This window comes from Triticum aestivum, chromosome 1A (assembly GCF_018294505.1).
Source record: "Triticum aestivum cultivar Chinese Spring chromosome 1A, IWGSC CS RefSeq v2.1, whole genome shotgun sequence".
Lineage (NCBI taxonomy): Eukaryota > Viridiplantae > Streptophyta > Magnoliopsida > Poales > Poaceae > Triticum > Triticum aestivum.
The window spans coordinates 589,026,483-589,041,735 of NC_057794.1; positions in this window are offsets into that span (position 1 = coordinate 589,026,483).

A 15,253-nucleotide genomic window follows, 5' to 3' on the forward strand; every position below is an offset into this window, starting at 1 on the left:
GAGGGTGTGTGCAGTCATGTCTTTGGCAGGTTTTTCAGGTCTGGCCGGTTTAGGTTTCTGGTGGATTTGTCTAGATTCGGTCGGGCTTCGTGGTCTTCGAGGTTGTCGTTCGGGGAGGGCGTGTGCAGCTGTGGCTTTGGCAGGTCTTTCAGGCCTGGCCGGTTTAGGTTTTTGGTGGATTTGTCTAGATTCGGTCGGGCTTCGTGGTCTTCGGAGTTTGTACATGCCTTTTTCAACATTTTCTTTTTCTGGGACGACAATTTGCTTCGCACATCACAACCATCGGCGTCTCCTGGTCCACAACTCTTCGGGCACTGCTTGTAGAAACTCCTGAATTATAAAAACCTCTATTCGAGGTGGAGGCCTAGAGTCAGCATCAAGCTATGCTCATGGGGCACCGCCTATGGATGCAGAGGAAGAAGGTTTGAGCACCTCTAGAATGTTGATGTAGTTGCGAACCAACCCGTGGTTGGATGGTTAAAGGGACAGTGGTATCCTTAGCCCACCAGGGTTCAAGTCCTGCTGCTCGCATTATTTCAGGATTTCCAACGACTCGCTTTCAGTAGGAGGAGAAGTTCCCGTCGCCGATGAGGCGCCTACGGTGACTTCGTAAATCTCAAAATGATATGACGGTTCAGTCTCTCGAATGTGCTCATAGGGATATGGTATGCATGTGTGCGTTTATAGGAATGAGTGTATGTGCGTATATATGAGCGCTTGCGTCTGTAGTGTGTTAAAAAAAAGAATGTTGATGTAGTTTTTATTGTTCTTTATAAGTATCGTACTTTTTTTGGCAGAAGAGTATGATACTTAATATAATATTCTTGGCGGGATGTTGCCATTTTCCCCCTTGTACCCACGATGCAGAGGTGGCAGAACTGATGGCATGCCGGAGGGTCCTGTCGTTGGCGAATGAACTAAATGTTCAGAGGATCAATCTCGAGACAGATTCACAAGTGATGGCGAGAAAGGTCATGAATGAAGAGAAGGACTTCTCGGCCAACGGGCGACTGGTGGAGGAGATAAAAGTGTTACTTGGATCATTTACAGACTTTGGGGTTGCTTGGGTGCGACGCTCTGAAAATAATGTCGCACACGTCCTACCTAGGGAGGGTTGCTTGAAATCTTTATGTAAAACTTGGCTTCATGTGTCTCCTGAGCGTGTTAGCTCGGGGATCATCTGAAGGGGCGTTAAACATTGAATAAAATGGCAACTTTTTCCCCTAAAAAACATATATATAGTATTATCCTAGGCCCTTTATAAATGGAAAAGGAGGGCTTACGAAATGCACAAAATGACACGTATCTTTTTCATTTTCTTTTTAAGAGCATGCAAAAAAATGATGGATCTGCTTTGGTGGCACGGGTCCAGGTGTTTGGTGCGTGAGGCCGTCGAAGCGAAAGCATGATGATGAAGGTGAGGCAAGGGTGTAACGGGCCCACATGACATGGGGAGTGCCGGATTCACGTGTTGCCTAGCGGCGTGCGCGACGCCAAGGACACAGCCGGGCACGAGGTGGACCGTCCAAAATCTATGGTCAAACGGACGCGTCGCCCAAATCCATCCATGGCTCAGCTCGCATTCACCACACCACAGAGACAGCCGCGCATTTACCATCTTGCCCCGCGTGGCCCGTCGACGGAATGGACGGGAGGGAGGGAGCGTCGCTCAACGGCTCCTCACGCGCTCTGGGCCCGCCCGCCGCCCGGCCCATGACCATGACGCTTTTGTTTATGCGGTTGGACGGTGGCGAGCGAGCGACGAACGATACGTGCGTGCATGGGAAAGCGAAGAAGAATCCACGACTCGTTTGTTTACCTTCTTTTTCCTCAGAAAAGAAAAGTTTGTTTACCTTCTTTTCGGTGGTTTTATGTGTTTGATTAATTAGCAACCTGGAGCGGCAGCGACTGCTTTGGCTCAGATTATCCGTGCCGTCCTCTTCGGCGGCCGCCCGGCGAAAACGATGGACGTCCAGGATTTTCTTCCTTTCTTTGACGTGCGCACGCACGCACGCATGGCCTTTTTCCACGATCTGAAAAAGGAGCCGGTCGTCGGCAGAATCTCTCTCAAGGGTCCGACAGGTGGGGCCACCCGAAAAGAAATGAAACGCTTACCGAGTCAAAATTTCGTGTTTTTATCTTTCTTTGAAAGTTAATTAAGATCTGTCCCCAGTTTGTAAAAATTTCGGAATCTGACCATTTTATTACCACCAAGGTCCATGGCGGTAGGGTGTAACAGCCTACTGTCAAGGATCTTGACGGTAGGAAACAACCCTACTGCCAAACAGACTGGTGGTAGCCTGTATAACCCTACCACCAAGATGCCCGGCGATAGGTGCGAGCATGCACTGTGTTCCATACTTAGGAAAATTTTACGGTAGGGCGTGGAACCCTATCGTCAGGGACCTTGGTGGTAGGCTATTATACACTATCGCTATGGACCCTGACGGTAAGAAAAGGGTCAGATCCCAAATTTTTTGCAACGCAGGGTCATATATCTCGATCAAGTTTCAAAAAAGGGTCAAAACACGAAATCTAGCCACTCACCGACGCATACACAACCGGCTCCAGCACAGTGGGATCCTTATCCTAGATTTTTTTTTACAAAACTTCTCCTCTTTTATTCAACTATCAAAACTGTCGCATTGTTTACAATTAAAGGGAGCACCTCTGGTGGTGCTGAATCCATTCAACTGCTTGGAGGGGAAAACTTAACTAGCCCAACAAGTTTATGAGCTACTTTATTACTGTCTCTATTACAATGAACATAAGAAACTTGATTGAAATCAAAAGACATAAAGAAGCAATCATCAATAATAGCAGATGCAACCGAAGAAGAATTGCCGTCGTTTAGAGCTTCAACTACCTCCAAGCTGTCCGAGCTCACCAAGATATTGCTACATCTATCAATTATTGCAAGGTTCAGCCCAAACCTGACAGCCAAAGCTTCTGTTGTGAAAGAGTCAAAGCAAATGTCTATTTTTTTTCATTCGCCGCCGCTATGAAATGTCCACTCTGGTCACAAATGATTGCCCCCCCCCCCCCAGATCCTTCAAGTAGATCTTGGTCAAACCCGCATCAACATTCAATTTCATGTATCCCATTGGCAGCTTTTCCCAAACTTCGAAACAAACTTTGGCCTTTGGTGAACATGCGATTCTGAAATTTGCCGCCAGTCCACATATAGCTAGGGCGATCCGTGCGGGGAAATTCCAGAATGTGGAATCATGCATCTTCCATATGCAGCAAATCATACACCATTTCCTCTCCAGACTTGTATTTTTTGCACTTCTTCTTTATATCTCATATAGTCACAGTTATCTCCAAATCTCTGCTGATCTTGGGCATTCAAACGGGAAATGACGTATGTTTTCAGGTCCAGTTTTGTTGGGGAACGTAGTAATTTTAAAAAAATTCCCACGCACACGCAAAATCATGGTGATGTATAACAACGAGTGGGAAGAGTATCGTCCACATACCCTCGTAGAGCGTAAGCGGAAGCGTTATGAGAACGCGGTTGATGTAGTCGAACGTCTTCACGATCCGTCCGATCCAAGTACCGAACGCACGGCACCTCCAAGTTCAGCACACGTTCAGCTCGATGTCGTCCCACGAACTCCAATCCAACAGAGCTTCACGGGAGAGTTCCGTCAGCACGACGGCGTGTTGACGGTGATGATGTTGCTACCGACGCAGGGCTTCGCCTAAGCACTGCTACGATATGATCGAGGTGGATTATGGTGGAGGGGGGCACCGCACACAGCTAAGGGATCAATGATCAACTTGTGTGTCTAGAGGTGCCCCCCATGCCCCTGTATATAAAGGATGAAGGAGGGGAGGCCGGCCAGCCCCTAGGGCGCTCCAGAAGTGTGGAGTCCTACTAGGACTCCCTAGTCCTAATAAGATTCCTCCTCCCATATGGAATAGGAAAAGGGGAAGGGAAAAGGAGAAGGAAGGAAGGGGGCGCCCCCTTACCCTAGTCCAATTCGGACCAAACCATGGGGAGGGGTGCGACCACCTTTTGAGGCCTTTCTCTCCTTTCCCGTATGGCCCATTAAGGCCCAATACGAATTCCCGTAACTCTCTGATACTCCGTAAAATACCTGAATCACTCAGAACCTTTCCGATGTCCAAATATAGTCGTCCAATATATCGATCTTTACGTCTCGACCATTTTGAGACTCCTCGTCATGTCCCAGATCTCATCCGGGACTCCGAACTACCTTCGGTACATCAAATCACATAACTCATAATACAAATCGTCACCGAACGTTAAGCGTGCGGACCCTACGGGTTCAAGAACCATGTAGACATGACCGAGACACATCTCCGACCAATAACCAATAGCGGAACCTGGATGCTCATATTGGCTCCTACATATTCTACGAAGATCTTTATCAGTCAAACCGCATAACAACATATGTTGTTCCATTTGTCATCGGTATGTTACTTGCCCGAGATTCGATCATCAGTATCTCAATACCTAGTTCAATCTCGTTACCGGCAAGTCTCTTTACTCGTTACGTAATACATCATCCCGCAACTAACTCATTGGTTACAATGCTTGCAAGGCTTATAGTGATGTGCATTACCGAGAGGGCCCAGAGATACCTCTCCGACAATCGGATTGCGTTTGATGTCCACTCCAACTCTCCTGGATTGCGTTTGTTCCAAAAACGATGCTCGCGAATGTTTCATTCCGTTTGGATTCCATTTGATATTCCTTTTCTGCGAAACACTGGAATAGACAAAAAAACAACAATTTGCACTGGGCCTTCGGTTAATAGGTTAGTCCCAAAAATAATATAAAAGTGCATAATAAAGCCCATTAAACATCCAAAACAAATAATATAATAGCATGGAACAATCAAAAATTATAGATACGTTGGAGACGTATCAAGCATCCCCAAGCTTAATTCCTGCTCGTCCTCGAGTAGGTAAATGATAAAAATAGAATTTTTTATGTGGAATGCTACCGAGCATAATTCTCAATGTAATTTTCTTTATTGTGGCATGAATGTTCAGATCCGAAAGATTCAAGACAAAAGTTTAATATTGACAAAAAAATAATAATACTTCAAGCATACTAACAAAGTAATCATGTCTTCTCAAAATAACATGGCCAAAGAAAGTTATTCCTACAAAACCATATAGTCTGGCTATGCTCTATCTTCATCACACAAAGTATTTAAGTCATGCACAACCCCGATGACAAGCCAAGCAATTGTTTCATACTTTTGATGTTCTCAAACTTTTTCAATTTTCATGCAATACATGAGCGTGAACCATGGACATAGCACTATATGTGGAATAGATTGATGGTTGTGGAGAAGACAAAAAGGAGAAGATAGTCTCACATCAACTAGGCGTATCAACGGGCTATGGAGATGCCCATCAATAGATATCAATGTGAGTGAGTGATACGTCCATTTTGCATCATGCTTTTATATCAATATTTATTGCATTATGGGCTGTTATTACACATTATGTCACAATACTTATGCATATTCTCTCTTATTTTACAAGGTTTACATAAAGAGGGAGAATGCCGGCAGCTGGGATTCTGGCTGGAAAAGGAGCAAATATTAGCGACCTATTCTGCACAGCTCCAAAAGTCCTGAAACTTCACGGATGATGTTTTACAAATATATAAAAAACATTGAGCGCAAGAACTTCACAAGGGGGGCCACACCCTGTCCACGAGGGTGGGGGGCGCGCCCCCCTACCTCGTGGGCCCCCTGGTGGCCCTCTGGTGACCATCTTCTGCTATATGGACTCTTTCGATGGAAAAATAATTATAAGCCATCTTCTCGGACGAAACTCCACCGCCACGAGGCGGAACCTTGGCGGAACCAATCTAGGGTTCTGGTGGGGCTGTTCTGCTGGGGAAATTTCCCTCCCGGAGGGGGAAATCATTGCCATCGTCATCACCAACGCTCCTCTCATCGGGAGAGGGCAATCTCCATCAACATCTTCATCAGCACCATCTCATCTCAAAACCCTAGTTTATCTCTTGTATCCGATTCTTGTCTCCAAGTCTGGGATTGGTGCTAGTAGGTTGCTAGTAGTGTTAATGACTCCTTGTAGTTGATGCTAGTTGGTTTAATTGGTGGAAGATCATATGTTCAGATCCTATATGCACATTAATACCCCTCTGATTATGAACATGTTTATGCTTTATGAGTAGTTACTTTTGTTCCTGAGGACATGGGACAAGTCTTGCTATTAGTAGTCATGTGAATTTGGTATTCGTTCGATATTTTGATGAGATGTATGTTGTCTCTCCTCTAGTGGTGTTATATGAACGTCGACTACATGACACTTCACCATTGTTTGGGCCTAGAGGAAGGCATTGGGAAGTAATAAGTAGATGATGGGTTGCTAGAGTGACAGAAGCTTAAACCCTAGTTTATGCGTTGCTTCGTAAGGGGCCGATTTGGATCCATATGTTTCATGCTATGGTTAGGTTTACCTTAATACTTTTGTTGTATTTGCGGATGCTTGCAATAGAGGTTAATCATAAGTGGGATGCTTGTCCAAGTAAGGGCTGCACCCAAGCACCGGTCCACCCACATACCAAATTATCAAAGTACCGAACGCGAATCATATGAACGTGATGAAAACTAGCTTGACGATATTCCCATGTGTCCTCGGGAGCGCTTTACATCATATAAGAGTTTGTCCAGGCTTGTCTTTTGCTACAAAAAGGATTGGGCCACCTTGCTGCACCTTATTTACTTTTGTCACTTGTTGCTCATTACAAATTATCTTATCACAAAACTATCTGTTACCACTTATTTCAGTACTTGCAGAGAATACCTTGCTGGAAACCGCTTATCATTTCCTTCTGCTCCTCGTTGGGTTCGACACTCTTACTTATCGAAAGGACTACAATAGATCCCCTATACTTGTGGGTCATCAGTGAGTAGGGATTGCCATGCAACGGATGCAGTAGAGCTATAAGTGTATGAAATCTCAACAAAAGAAACTAAGTGGGTGTGCATACAACTTGTTTGCTCATGAAGACCTAGGGAATTTCGAGGAAGCCCATCATTGTAATATACAAGCCAAGTTTATAATGTAAAATTCCCACTAGTATAGGAAAGTGACAACATAGGAGACTCTCTATCATGAAGATCACAGTGCTACTTTGAAACACAAGTGTGGTAAAAGGATAGTAACATTGTTCCTTCTCTCATTTTCTCTCATTCATTTTTTTATTGTTTGGGCCTTTTTCTCTCTCTTTTTATGGCCTCCTTTTCCCCCTTTTTTTCGTCCGGAGTCTTATCCCAACTTGTGGGGGAATCATAGTCTCCATCATCCTTCCTCACTTGGGACAATGCTCTAATAATGATGATCATCACACTTTTATTTACTTACAACTCAATAATTACAACTCAATACTTAGAACAAAATATGACTCTATGTGAATGCCTTCGGCGGTGTACCGGGATGTGCAATGAATCAAGAGTGACATGTATGAAAAAAATCATGAACGATGGCTTTGCCACAAATACGATGTCAACTACATGATCATGCAAGGCAATATGACAATGATGGAATGTGTCATAATAAACGGAACGGTGGAAGGTTGCATGGCAATATATCTCGGAATGTCTATGGAAATGCCATAATAGGTAGGTATGGTGGCTGTTTTGAGGAAGGTATATGGTGGGTTTATGATACAGGTGAAAGGTGCGCGGTATTAGAGAAGCTAGCAATGGTGGAAGGGTGAGAGTGCGTATAATCCATGGACTCAACATAGTCATCAAGAACTCACATACTTATTGCAAAAATCTATTAGTTATTGAAACGAAGTACTACGCGCATGCTCCTAGGGGGATAGATTGGTAGGAAAAGACCATCGCTCGTCCCCGACCGCCACTCATAAGGAAGACAATCAATAAATAAATCATGCTCCGACTTCACCACATAACGGTTCACCATACGTGCATGCTACGGGAATCACAAACTTTAGAACAAGTATTTCTCAAATTCACAACTACTCTACTAGCACGACTCTAATATCACCATCTTCATATCTCAAAACAATCATCAAGTATCAAACTTCTCATAGCATTCAATGCACTTTATATGATAGTTTTTATTATACCTATCTTGCATGCTCATCACATTAGGACTAATTTTATAGCCAAAGCAAACTACCATGATGTTCTAAAGGACTCTCAAAATAATATAAGTGAAGCATTAGAGATCAATAATTTCTATAAAATAAAACCACCAGCGTGCTCTAAAAAGATATAAGTGAAGCACCAGAGCAAAATTATCTAGCTCAAAAGATATAAGTGAAGCACATAGAGTATTCTAATAAATTCCGATTCATGTGTGTCTAAAGGTGTGTACAGTAAGGATGATTATGGTAAACTAACAAGCAAAGACTCAAATCATACAAGACACTCCAAGCAAAACACATATCATGTGGTGAATAAAAATATAGCCTCAAGTGAAGTTACCGATAGACGAAGACGAAAGAGGGGATGCCTTCCAGGGCATCCCCAAGCTTAGGCTTTTGGTTGTCCTTGAATTTTACCTTGGGGTGCCTTGGGCATCCCCAAGCTTAGGCTCTTGATGACCCACAAGTATAGGGGATCTATCATAGTCCTTTCGATAAGTAAGAGTGTCGAACCCAACGAGGAGCAGAAGGAAATGATAAGTGGTTTTCAGCAAGGTATTCTCTGCAAGTACTGAAATAAGTGGTAACAAATAGTTTTGTGATAAGATAATTTGTAACGAGAAACAAGTAACAAAAGTAAATAAAGTGCAGCAAGGTGGCCCAATCCTTTTTGTAGCAAAGGACAAGCCTGGACAAACTCTTATATAAGGAAAAGCGCTCCCGAGGACACATGGGAATATCATCAAGCTAGTTTTCATCATGTTCATATGATTTGCGTTCAGTACTTTGATAATTTGACATGTGGGTGGACCGGTGCTTGGGTGCTGTTCTTACTTGAACAAGCATCCCACTTATGATTAACCTCTATTGCAAGCATCCGCAACTACAACAAAAATATTAAGGTAAACCTAACCATAGCATGAAACATATGGACCCAAATCAGCCCCTTACGAAGCAACACATAAACTAGGGTTTAAGCTTCTGTCACTCTAGCAACCCATCATCTACTTATTACTTCCAATGCCTTCCTCTAGGCCCAAATAATGGTGAAGTCTTATGTAGTCGACGTTCACATAACACCACTAGAGGCTAGACAACATACATCTCATCAAAATATCGAACGAATACGAAATTCACATGACTACTAATAGCAAGACTTCTCCATTGTCCTCAGGAACAAAGGTAACTATTCACAAAGAATATTCATGTTCATAATCAGAGGGGTAATAATATGCATAAAGGATCTGAACATATAATCTTCCACCAATTAAACCGACTAGCATCAACTACAAGGAGTAATTAACACTACTAGCAACCTACTAGCACCAATCCCGGACTTGGAGACAAGAATTGGATACAAGAGATGAACTAGGGTTTTGAGATGAGATGGTGCTGATGAAGATGTTGATGGATATTGCCCTCTCCCGATGAGAGGAGCGTTGGTGATGACGGTGGCGATGATTTCCCCCTCCGAGAGGGAAGTTTCCCCGGCAGAACAGCTCCGCTAGAGCCCTAGATTGGTTCCGCCAAGGTTCCGCCTCGTGGCGGCGGAGTTTCGTCCGAGAAGATGGCTTCTGATTTTTTTTCCCATTGAAAGACTCCATATAGCAGAAGATGGCCACTGGAGAGCCACCAGGGGGCCCACGAGGTAGGGAGGCGCGCCCTAGGGGGGGCACCCTCATGGACAGGGTGTGGGCCCCCTGGTCTTCATCTTTGGCGAGGATTTTTCATTATTTATTATAAGGTATTCCATGGAGTTTCAGGACTTTTGGAGTTGTGCAGAATAGGTCTTTAATATTTGCTCCTTTTCCAGCCCAGAATTCCAGCTGCCGGCATTCTCCCTCCTTATGTAAACCTTGTAAAATAAGAGAGAATAGCCATAAGTATTGTGACATAATGTGAAATAACAGCCCATAATGCAATAAATATCGATATAAAAGCATGATGCAAAATGGACGTATCAGCTCTTGCCACTCCTTATTCCAAAATCCATCAAATCTTTACCCAAAACTTGAAAACTTCACAACACAAAACTCAACAGAAAATCTCATGAGCTCCGTTAGTATAAGAAAACAAATCACCACTTTAAGGTACTGTAATGAACTCATTCTTTATTTATATTGGTGTTAAACCTACTATATTCCAACTTCTCTATGGTTCATACCCCCCGATACTAGCCATAGATTCATCAAAATAAGCAAACAACACACGAAAAACAGAATCTGTCAAAAACAAAACAGTCTGTAGCAATCTGGATAGTTTGAATACTTCGGCTACTCCAAAAATTCTAAAAAATTAGGACAACTAGTAAAATTTGTATAGTGATCTACTGCAGTTGGAATCAGTATTTTATCGCTCTCTGGTAAAATATGAGAATTATTTTTGTGAGCGCATACTTTCTGTTTTTATCAGCAAGATCAAACAACAATCACCCAAGAAGATCCTATAGGCTTTACTTGGCACAAACACTAATTAAAAACATAAAAAACACAATTATAACAGAGGCTAGATGATTTATTTATTACTTAAACAGGAACAAAAAGCAAGGAACAAAAATAAAATTGGGTTGCCTCCCAACAAGCGCTATCGTTTAACGCCCCTAGCTAGGCATAAAAGCAAGAATAGATCTAGGTATTGTCATCTTTGGTATGCAATCCATAAGTGGCTCTCATAATAGATTCATAAGGTAATTTAATTTTCTTTCTAGGAAAGTGTTCCATGCCTTTCCTTAATGGAAATTGGAATATAATATTTGCTTCTTTCATATTAATAATTGCACCAATCGTTCTAAGGAAAGGTCTACCAAGAATAATAGGACATGTAGGATTGCAATCTATATCAAGAACAATGAAATCTACGGGCACATAATTCCTATTTGCAACAATAAGAAGATCATTAATCCTTCCCATAGGTTTCTTAATGGTTGAATCCGCAAGATGCAAATTTAAAGAACAACCATCAAATTCACGGAAACCTAACACATCACACAAAGTTTTTGGAATCGTGGAAACACTAGCACCCAAATCACACAAAGCATTGCATTCATGATCTTTAATATTAATTTTAATAGTAGGTTCCCACTCATCATAAAGTTTTCCAGGGATAGAGACTTCTAATTCAAGTTTCTCTTCATAAGATTGCATTAAAGCATCAACGATATGTTTGGTAAAAGCTTTATTTTGACTATAAGCATGACGAGAATTTAACACGGATTGCAACAGGTAAATACAATCTATCAAGGAACAATTATCATAATTAATTCCTTGAAATCCAAAATAGTGGGTTCATTGCTATGTAAAGTTTTGACCTCTTCAATCCCACTTTTACCAATTTTAGCATCAAGATCTAAAAACTCTGAATCATTGGGATGCCTTTTAACTAAAGTTGACTCATCTCCAGTCCCATCTTTATCAAGATTCATATTGGAAAACAAAGATTTAATAGGGGACACATCAATCACTTTTAGATATTCATCATTATTATCATTAAAACTAGAAGAACACGCTTTCATAAAGCAATCTTTTTTAGCACACATCCTAGCGGTTCTTTCTTTGCACTCATCAATGGAAATTCTCATATATTTAAGAGACTCATTGATATCATGCTTAGGTGTAATAGATCTAAGTTTCAAGGAATCAACATCAAGAGAAATTCTATCCATGTTCCTAGCCAACTCATCAATCTTAGGCAATTTTTCTTCAAGCAAAGCATTGAAATTCTTTTGCGGAATCATAAATTCTTTAACACTAGTCTCAAAATCAGAGGACATCTTATTAAAATTTCCATAAGAGTTGTTGTAGGAATTACCATAATTATTAGAGGAATTACTAGGGAACGACCTAGAATTAAAGTTTCCTCTATACGCGTTGTTCCCAATATTGTTTCTACCAACAAAATTCACATCCATAGATTCATTATTATTCTCAATCAAAGTAGACAAAGGCATATCATTAGGATTAGAAAAAACACTCTTATTAGCAAACAATTTCATAAGTTCATCAATCTTTCCACTCAAAACATTAATCTCTTCTATCGCATGAACCTTTTTACTAGTAGATCTTTCGGTGTGCCATTGAGAATAATTAACCATAATATTATCTAGGAGTTTAGTAGCTTCTCCTAAAGTGATTTCCATAAAAGTGCCTCCCGCGGCCGAATCTAAAAGATTTCTAGAAGCAAAATTCAATCCGGCATAAAATTTTTGTATAATCATCCATAAATTCAAACCATGTGTAGGGCAATTACGTATCATTGATTTCATCCTCTCCCAAGATTGTGCAACATGCTCATGATCAAGTTGCTTAAAATTTATAATATCATTTCTAAGAGAGATGATCTTAGCGGGAGGAAAATACTTAGAGATAAAAGCATCCTTGCACTTGTTCCATGAATCAATACTATTTTTAGGCAAAGAGGAAAACCGAGTTTTAGCACGATCTCTAAGCGAAAACGGAAATAGCTTCAATTTTAAAATATTATTGTCCAGATTTTTCTTCTTTTGCATATCACACAAATCAACAAAGTTGTTTAGCTGGGTAGTGGCATCTTCACTAGGAAGGCCAGAGAATTGATCTTTCATGACAGGATTCAACAAAGCATTATTAATTTCACAAGATTTGGCATCGGTAAGAGGAGCAATCGGAGTGCTAATAAAATCATTATTGTTGGTATTGGAGAAGTCACATAATTTAGTATTATCTTGAGCCATCGTGACAAACAATCAATCCAACACACAATCACACAAGAGGCAAGCGAAAGAAGGCAAACAAAAGAGGGCAGACGGAAAAGAGGCGAATAAAACGGCAAGGGTGAAGTGGGGGAGAGGAAAACGAGAGGCAAGTGGCAAATAATGTAATGCGAGGGAGAAGAGTTTGTGATGGGTACTTGGTATGTCTTGACTTGTGCGCAGATCTCCCCGGCAACGGCGCCAGAAATCCTTCTTGGTACATCTTAAGCATGCGTTGGTTTTCCCTTGAAGAGGAAAGGATGATGCAGCAAAGTAGTGTAAGTATTTCCCTTAGGTTTTGTGAACCAAGGTATCAATCCAGTAGGAGACTACACGCAAGTCCCTCGTACCTACACAAACAATCAAGAACCTTGCAACCAACGCGATAAAGGGGTTGTCAATCCCTTCACGGCCACTTGCAAAAGTGAGACTGATAAAGATAATAAGATAAATATTTTCGGTATTTTTGTTGTATAGATTGAAAAGTAAAGATTGCAAAATAAACAACGATAGAAATGGGCAAGTTGACGGGAAATTGATATGATGGAAGATAGACCCGGGGGCCATAGGTTTCATTAGTGGCTTCTCTCAAGATAGCATAATCTACAGTGGGTGAACAAATTACTGTCGAGTAATTGATAAAAAAATGCATAATTATGAGAATATTTAGGCATGATCATGTATATAGGCATCACGTCCGTGACAAGTAGACCGAAACGATTCTGCATATACTATTATTACTCCACACATCGACCGCTATCCAGCATGCATCTAGAGTATTAAGTTCATAAGAACAGGGTAACACATTAGGCAAGATGACATGACATAGAGGGATAAACTCAAGCAATATGATATAAACCCAATCTTTTTATCCTCGATGGCAATAATACAATACGTGCCTTGCTGCCCTGCTGTCACTGGGAAATGACACTGCAAGATTGAACCCAAAGCTAAGCACTTCTCCCATTGCAAGAAAGATCAATCTAGTAGGCCAAACCAAACTGATAATTCAAAGAGACTTGCAAAGATATTTAAATCATGCATAAAAGAATTCAGAGAAGAATCAAATATTGTTCATAGATAATCTTGATCACAAACCCACAATTCTTCGGATCTCGACAAACACACCACAAAATGAATTACATCGAATAGATCTCCAAGAGAATCGAGGAGAACTTTGTATTGAGATCTAAAGAGAGAAAATAAGCCATCTAGCTAATAACTATGGACCTGAAGGTCTGTGGTAAATTACTCACACATCATCGGAGAGGCTATGGTGTTGATGTGGAAGCCCTCCATGATGGATCCCCCCTCCGACGGAGAGTCGAAAAAAGCCCCAAGATGGGATCTCACGGGTACAGAAGGTTGCGGCGGTGGAAATAGGGTTTCGTGGTGCTCCTAGATGTTTTCAAGGTATATGAGTATATATAGGCGAAAGAAGTAGGTCGGTGGAGCCACGAGGGGCCCATGAGGGTGGGGGCGCGCCTACCCCCTGGGCGCGTCTCCCTACCTCGTGGCCGACTCGTTGCTTCCTTGACGTCCTCTCCAAGTCTCCTGGATTGCATTTGTTCCAAAAACGATCCTCACGAAGGTTTCATTCCGTTTGAATTCTGTTTGATATTCCTTTTCTGTGAAACACTGAAATAGGCAAAAAAACAATTTGCACCGGGCCTTCGGTTAATAGGTTAGTCCCAAAAATAATATAAAAGTGCATAATAAAGCCCATTAAACATCCAAAACAGATAATATAATAGCATGGAACAATAAAAAATTATAGATATGTTGAAGACGTATCAAATATTCATCAGAAAGTCATGGTGCCTAGTATCTTTGATACATGATAATATTGGTATGTCACTTTGAAGGGGCGATGTTTTCCACCTCGAGTTCCTGGGGCCATTGTCATGCTAAAATAGAAAAGAAATATCCCTTATTTAATAACCTCAATGGTGCAAAAGGTTTGTTTCCAACTGAGATAAATATATAAACATTTCAAATAAATTTTATTTCTTGACTCTAGAAATAAAAAAAAAGATGAAATTAGCACCGACACTGATTGTTTTAATGTATACTTTCTATACAATGTCAATGCTTAAGTAGTTAGTTCCTGGTTGTCCTCTCTATTATATTTGATGGTAGACATATATGTGCTCATAACATGAAAATAACAAAACAAAATATTGCATAAACTGTTCTGTTCATTGCAAATTAGGATGTGAACAAAACAAGAGTAACCAATTTTCTAAATCTAAGCAACTCACCTCCGACTAAAAGGAGGATGTGATTTAACATAACGATGAAGGCCTGCGACAAACCAAACTGAGGCACCCCTGCATGAGTAGAAAATCAAGTAAACAAGGAAGTATTATACCTGCAGTTAGATCTAGTCTTGA